Genomic DNA, 7,455 nt, shown 5'->3' with positions numbered 1-7,455 from the left:
AGGCTGCTTTGTAACCTCTGCAGAATTCTTCACTACACACTGAGGTCAGGCCATTCCTGTTTAGTTCCAGAGTGATTCCAACAACATTATTATAACTTACATGACAATGTAAGCAGTTTTTTAACTAAAAGACTTCACTGACCATTCATGGAAAGTCACACCTCAGCAAGAAAGATTTAAATAATATATGAATAGTATAGTGCCACATGTATCTAATATTTCTGACCTTGTCCATGTACTGCTAAAACCAAGCCAGAAGTAACCAAAGGTACTGCTTTACCGTGTTGTCAGTTATGGGTTATGGTTTTTACCTGCATCTTCTATCAATTAAAAACCCATTGAAATTGTAAGGGTTTTATTCTTAAACAGACAATCATAAGTAATTTCCAGCTTGTGAGTATGTTATTCTTGTCCCTAGATGTACACTTTCACCAAGTGTCTGGAACTTTACTTTATTATTACTATAAATGTATGGCTCAGAACTTTTGGAATATTAAGTCTCTAAATGTACTGCACTTACAAAAGAAAAAAAAAAGATGTTCAACCAACTAGCATATTTGATAGCATAATGTATTTGAATCAGGGCTTGTGGTGTTTTGCCAATAAACAATGTGTGCACTTTATTTCTGGTTTAATGTAGGGTTTTAAATGTATGTTGCTGTAATCTAAAATGGAGACCTGTAAGAAAAAGGGGGCTGGATGAGTAAGTCAAGTGTGCTATGATTGGATGATAGCTAGCTACCTGGGGGCAGAGTTAACAGGGTGGTTCAGAAAGAGGTTTTGTGTGAGAGTTAATACTGAGCAGGGTGCATGCAGAGCAAGGCACTTGAGTGAGGTGCCGTAGAGAGTGTGAGAAGAATTTGTGTTCTGTATGGAAGTTAATAGCTTGGGCGGCAAGTTAGGAAGTTACATGTTGTAGAAATTATGAGCTTAAGTGGCAAGTGAAGAAAACGAGTCTGTGTGAAAGTTATTTACCTGGGTGCCAACCTGGGAAGTTAAGCTTTGTGGAAGTTATTAGCCTAAGTGGCAAGAGAGAAGTCTGCATGGATAGGTCTATCTGAAACCATTCTGCTGTTTTACTTATAGACTATATGTTTAAGAAAAATAACTGTTTTTTTTTAGAGTAAGGGATCTCCTTTTACATCAGAGTCACACCCACATGCTGACAGTTTGGCCATTTTACCTTAAGCTAAGCCATCCTGTTCTGGCTAGTAGCTGTTGATGGACCAGCACAGTGGACTCTAAGCTGCAGATCTGGGTTTGATTTCTCACAACATGAAGCCTGCTGGATAACCCAGGGATAGTCACAGTTGTCTCAGAACTCTCCTAGATCCATCTACCTGACAAAGTACTTGTAGAGAGAGGAAGGGAAAGGCAATTGTAAGCTGTTTTGAGACTCCTTAAGAGTAAAATGGAGTCTAAAAACCTACTCTTCTTCTCTTCTTCTGTCTAATTGTTAAAGCCTCACAACCTAGTGGCCATTCCTAAATCTACTTACACTGAAATGTGTACAGCTTAATCACTCATTCCATGAATACTTTCCTTGTTTGCCCTGAATCTATTGCCCATCAACTTCATTGTGTGCCTTGATAAATTCTAGCATTTGTGTGATGGAGAAAGTTCTGTCCACTTCCTTCACCTCGGTTTTATAAACCTCTACCATCTCTCTCTTCAGTTAGAAAGACATTTTCTGAATTTGGGAATGAACAAGCACAGGGGAATCTTGGCTTTGCAGATGGGGTCTGTATCTTCTGAGTCTATAGACTGGATGCCCCACAAAGGAAACTATCACAAAAGTCATAGCCATTATTCAGCACAAGTCATTTTAACAAAGCTTTTCTAAGTCCTTTATCTCTAACATAGTCCTTGTCAGTGAGCTTCAAATTTAACTATAATCCAAAGGGATTCTGCAACTGGCCTCCAGGGTCTGCATGATGGGATGAGCTCTACAGTGTGCAGAGGAATGTGTATGCAATGCTGAACTACAATAATATCTTAGTTTCTACAGTCTTCTTCACCTCAACATTTTATTCTACCATATCTGACGAAACCTGCTCTTACAAGTAAATAATAACTGCTTTTTGGCATCTGGCTAGCTCATAAATCCAGAACACTTCCATTTCAATTGGAGACAAAATGTCTACTAAAAGTCAAAAGCAAAAAGAAATAATTTAAGATCATATAATATGGAAAAGAAACTATGTCTCATTTGTCTTTTTTTCATTTACGAATGTAAATTTTAAAAACCCCTGCAGTTCTGCTTTCCATTGTTTTTGTCAGTTTTCATCAATCTGGCCAAAAGCACTGTTAGTCATTTGTCATTGGGACATACAATGGAAATATAAGGATACACAAGTGAGGACCTACAAGAAGTTGCAAGGGGCATCTCATTTTCTCTTCCCTCCACTATCTTCTCTTCCCTTCCCCAAAAGCACCCACTGCCTCTCTCCTTTCGCTGCTGCTTTTCTCCTTTCCCACTCCCCTCTGCCTTTGCCTGTCCCCATTCCCAGCTTCCCCTCCTTTCCTTCCCTGGCAGTCTCTACCCAACAAAACTGTGGCCCATTTCTGCAGTGCCAGCATTGTGAGGAAATAGTAAGGACTTACCCTCCTATTCCCACTTTCCCCTCTCTTAATGACTCCCATATGCTCACCATTCCATGCTTCCTTCTTTCCTTACCCAGCCTCGTTATATTCACCCATGTTCAGATAAAAAAAAAATCATTTATATTCCACCCTTCTTCACCATGGGGGGACCAAAGAATCTTATATTGTTTTCCTCTCCTCCATTTAACCCTCACAACAATGCTTTGGAGTAAGTTAAGCTGTGACTATCTAACTGGCCCAAGGCTGTTCAGTGAGCTTTCATACCAGAGTGGTGATTTGAACCTTGGTCTCCAAAACCCAGGTCTGATGGGCTGCTATTGTATAGTAGCAAGTGAATAATGCAAGGCCTGCGGTAGCAGGTTGCCTGGTGGTTGATGTCAGAACTGACCCCAATGAGGTCAAAACAACCCTGGAAGTGGCCTGACATTTTAGTGAGATAAACCAAAACTCAAAACCTGGCAATATCGTTATGGTTGCCTAGCAACAGCCACTGAGGGCATTTAATTCTTAAAGCTAGAGATTGCAGCTTCTATTGATATTTTGGGAAGTTTTAATCCCCAGTTTTCATTTTTTCCCCTGCCATTTTATTTCTTTTCCCATTTTCTAAAAACCAGGAGCAATAGAATCATAGAACCATAGAGTTGGAAGGGGCCATACAGGCCATCTAGTCCAACCCCCTGCTCAATGCAGGATCAGCCCAAAGCATCCTAAAGCATCCAAGAAAGGTGTGTATCCAACCTTTGCTTGAAGACTGCCAGTGAGGGGGAGCTCACCACACTCAATGACACTGAATCATTCTAATCTACAAAATATCTTGCAAAATAGTTAGACAATGTAACTACACTGTGAGGATTCTACATCTTGCATTCATTCCCACTGCAAATGCATAGGCATGCTCACCGGCAACGGAACAGCCATATGGGAATTTTCTATGTACTTTCTTCCATCAGATGTCATTATTCACCAGCTGCACTACTGAACAACCTTTTGAGGACTTAAAAAGACTGCTGTGTGGAAAGGCATTTGAACATTGCATACCTTCCTGTCCTGATGGTGTGATAATTTGCCAGGTTTGGAAAAAACATCCTGGAAGCAGGGAAAGGACAATTCGAGCCTGATGATATATGGGTGTGTCCCCCTCCCCTGTGCTCCAATTTAGAATCCAAAGAGGAGGAAAAGCACTGGGTGGAAGCTGCCATAATGTATAAATAGCAGCCAGATAATTTGTAATTGACCATTTAAAAGCAAAACAGTATTTTTATGTAAGGCTACTCAAAGCTCTTATGCTCAGAGTTCTTCTACAGTTTTACTTAGAAGCCCTTATCATTGACTTCCTATAGCAAGGATGTGAAACATAGATCATGGGGTACTTGTGGACTGCAGGCTAAATATGAGCAGACAGTGTGATGTGGCACTAAAGAAGGCAAATGCAGCCTTGACCTGTATCAATAAAGGTATCACATCAAAATCACAGGATGTCATAGTCCCATTGATCAGACCCCGCCTGGAGTACTGTGAGCAGTTCTGGAGACCTCACTTTAAAACCGACGTGGACAAAATGGAGAGGGTTCAGAGGAGAGCGACATGAATGATCCGGGGCCTGGGAAGCAAGCCCTATGAGGAAAGGCTGAGGGACATGGGAATGTTCAGCCTGGAGAAGAGGAGGTTAAAAGGAGGCATGATTGCTGTATTTAAGTATTTGAAAAGTTGTCACTTGGAGGAGGGCAGGGAAAGATTTATTTATTTATTTGGATTTTTATACCGTCCTTCCATACAGCTCTGGGCAGTTTACATAAAACATCATAGAATAGTTACATGGAACATTATAACAGTACTAGATATTAAGCCCGCTGTGGCCAAAATACAGCGGGCCCTAGCATGATGGGTGGGTGGAGGGATGGGGCGAAGGAAGAAGGAAAAGGAGAAAGAGAGACAGAAAGACAGAAAGAAAGGGAGGAAGATAGAGACAGAAGAAGAGGGAGAGAAACAGGTAGCCAGAAAGAGGCAGATGGAAGAGAGGGAGGAAGGGAGAAAGGGAAAAACAAAGTGAATGCTGGGAGGAAGGGAAGGAAAGGGCAAAGGGAATGCTGGGAGGAAGGGAGGAACAGAGGAAGATAGGTGGCCTTGGGACCTTCTGCTGGGCCCAGGGGCAGTCTCGGCTGCTCCAGGGCCCGGCAGAAGGCTCGGGAAGGCGGCGGCAGGCTTTGAGGCCTACTGCCGGGCCGAGGAGCAGTCTCAGCTGCTCCAGGGCCCAGCAGAAGGCTCCGGACGGGGGCGGTGGGCTCCGCAGCCTACTGCCAGGCCTAGGAGCAGGCTCGGCTGCTCCAGGGCCCGGCAGAAGGCTCGGGACGGGGGCGGTGGGCTCCGCGGCCTACTGCCAGGCCTAGGAGCAGGCTCGGCTGCTCCAGGGCCCGGCAGAAGGCTCGGGACTTCGGGAGTGGGCTTTGTGGCCTTCTGGCGGGCCCAAGGGCAGGCGAGCCTGCCCCAGGGCTCGGCAGAAGGCTCCCTGGGCGAGGGGAAGCCGGCCGGAGGACTTACCGCTGGGAAGGCTTCTTACTCTGAGCGGCAACTCCCCGGCTGGCCCAGGCGAGTGACACTCGGAGGGCCCAATCAGGAGCCGCTTCGCGGCTCCTGATTGGGCCCTCCGAGTTTTTATCCCGGACAGGGCCCGCACTAACTCCTCCCCACTTGCCCTTACTCCTTTATTCCTCCCGCTCCTCTGGAGCGGGGGGAGGGTTAAAGATAACAAATAACAATCATAGCACAACATGAACAGTATTTAACAGTATTTAATCAGAACAGTATTTAACAGAATAACATTGATAGATCCCTGAGTAGGTTCAATTGTTCAGTCATGGGGGGGGCATCTGAGGGGGGGATGGGTTTAAACTACAAGGAGAATGATATTGGCTAGATATCAGGAATGTTTTTTCACAGAGTTGTTCAGCATTGGATTCAACTGCCTAAGGAGATGGTGAGCTCCCCCTCACTGGCAGTCTTCAAGCAGTGCCTGGGCAGATACTTATCCTGATGATTTAGGCTGATCCTGCATTGTGCTGGGGGCTGGACTAGATAGCCTGTACGGCCCCTTCCAACTTTATGATTCTCTATGGTAAGACCCTGGTGCTGGAAATGACCCATCCAGGGTTCTTCCCCAACTCGCAAGCAACTGGTATATATGGAAATGTAAGGTAATCCTTTTATGATATCCCTTGGAAAAATCAAGTCTTGCATATGATCATATTTATTGGGGCTTTTGCTTTTTCTGCCAGGAATTTGGCAGTATTTAAAGGCTTTGGCTTGTATTTAAAGCCCTAAACTGTCTGGGACCTTTGTACCTTCAAGATTGCCTCATCCCCTATGCCCCACAGAGAAGTCTACAATTGCGGGTACAAAACCTATTCAATATCAAGAGCCTCAGAGAAATCTAGCTGGCTTCACCCACAGCCAGGGCCTTTTCAGCCCTTACAGTGGCCTGGTGGATTTAAGACAGTTCCGCAGTGCCTGCAAGACAGAGCTATTCCACCGGGCCTATGGTAAAGGACTGCAAAATACCACCAGTAGCTGGCCTCCCTATGAACACACAACATATACAGATATGGAAAGGTTACCATCTGTAAGCCATAAAATGAACAAATGTAACACTTTAACCCCTCCCCCCCCCACTGAAATAGAAATTATGCTCCTAGGATTTTAAATGTTTTAGGTTTTAAAATGTTTTATTGATAAATTTTAAAATCCAACTAAATTTTTATTGTAGAATGTTGTAAGGCACACTGGGCCTCCAGGGAAGGGTGGCATATAAATGAGATTACAAATAAATAAATAAATGTCGACTAAATAAAACATTATTTATTGAGTTTGCCTGTATCCTTTATAAAGTTCGTATCCCTGGCATTTCATTTTATGGCACACATAAACATGAAGAGGGTAGCTATTAGAGAAACTGAACAGGAGAGGATCTGTTACTGGGGTACATAACGGGTGTGGCCAATGCAGGATTTGGATAACTGCGGCGCCACTGCCTATGCGGTGGGCGACGTGCCTCCAGTGCCAGCGCTGATCCACGCAATGCTACATGCAGTTTCATACAACGGGCAGCGCATCCCGCCGAGCTGTCCGAAGTATGACACCTGGCAGCAGGCAGCGGAGAGGGCAACGCGACTGCAGCTCCAAACAGACGGAGCTGCTTGCAGATGCATGCGGGGCGGTGGGCGGGGTACTTGCTGCATACGATTCTGCGCGTCTTTGGAGAAATGGAGAGCCCTAATTCTCCGCGGGCGTCCTATTATTCCAGCTCCTGGGCGTCTCACGTCCCCTCACGTGCCGCCAACCAGGTCCAGAGTAGCTTTGACCTCGAAACACCGGGGGGGGGGGGAGAGGAGGACCCGCAACGGTGCACCCTACCCTCCATGCCCTCTCCTGACAGACATTCCCAGCCACCCACTGGAAGAACAGCGTCTTCTTGATAGGCAGAGCCAGGTTTCCAATCGGGCGCGCGGGAGGAGGCAGGGCTTGGACGCCGAAGCTTGAGAAGGTTGCTATGATCCAAGGTGGGGGAGAAAGGGCGGAGCAGGAGGGGGGCCAATAGCCGGCGGCAGGGACGTCGATGGGTGGGGGCGGGGACCAATAGGCAGCTGGATGGTGTTGGGGGGCGGGACGAGAGGAGGTGGGGGAGTCCTCGGTGTGGCGCTAAAGGAGCCGGGAGCGGGGGCGGGGCGGCTAGTGCGGAATCGGTTCGAGCGCGCGGCGTCGGGAGGCGGCTTTGCTCCGCGCGGACGGACCCGAACCGCTCCCCGGAGCGAACGCTGCGTGCAGGTGAGGCGCCCGGCCGAGAGCCGGAATGGAGGA

The 7,455-nt window shown here is 46.4% G+C and overlaps 1 protein-coding gene across 3 annotated transcripts in view; it reads left to right on the top strand.

Annotated features, from left to right (window-relative positions):
• The first annotated feature begins 7,290 nt into the window (after positions 1 to 7,290).
• Positions 7,291 to 7,455, top strand: part of MYH10 (myosin heavy chain 10) — a 95,728-nt gene continuing 95,563 nt past the window's right edge. For all 3 annotated transcript variants that reach the window (XM_077327486.1, XM_077327485.1, XM_077327484.1), the window contains exon 1: positions 7,291 to 7,422. The gene's annotated coding sequence lies outside the window, so the exon portion shown is untranslated. The remainder of the gene's footprint in view (positions 7,423 to 7,455) is intronic.

This window comes from Paroedura picta, chromosome 3 (genome assembly GCF_049243985.1).
Source record: "Paroedura picta isolate Pp20150507F chromosome 3, Ppicta_v3.0, whole genome shotgun sequence".
NCBI lineage: Eukaryota > Metazoa > Chordata > Lepidosauria > Squamata > Gekkonidae > Paroedura > Paroedura picta.
The sequence above is the reverse complement of the archived record's forward strand: the minus strand, read 5'-3'. Positions and strand labels throughout refer to the sequence as shown.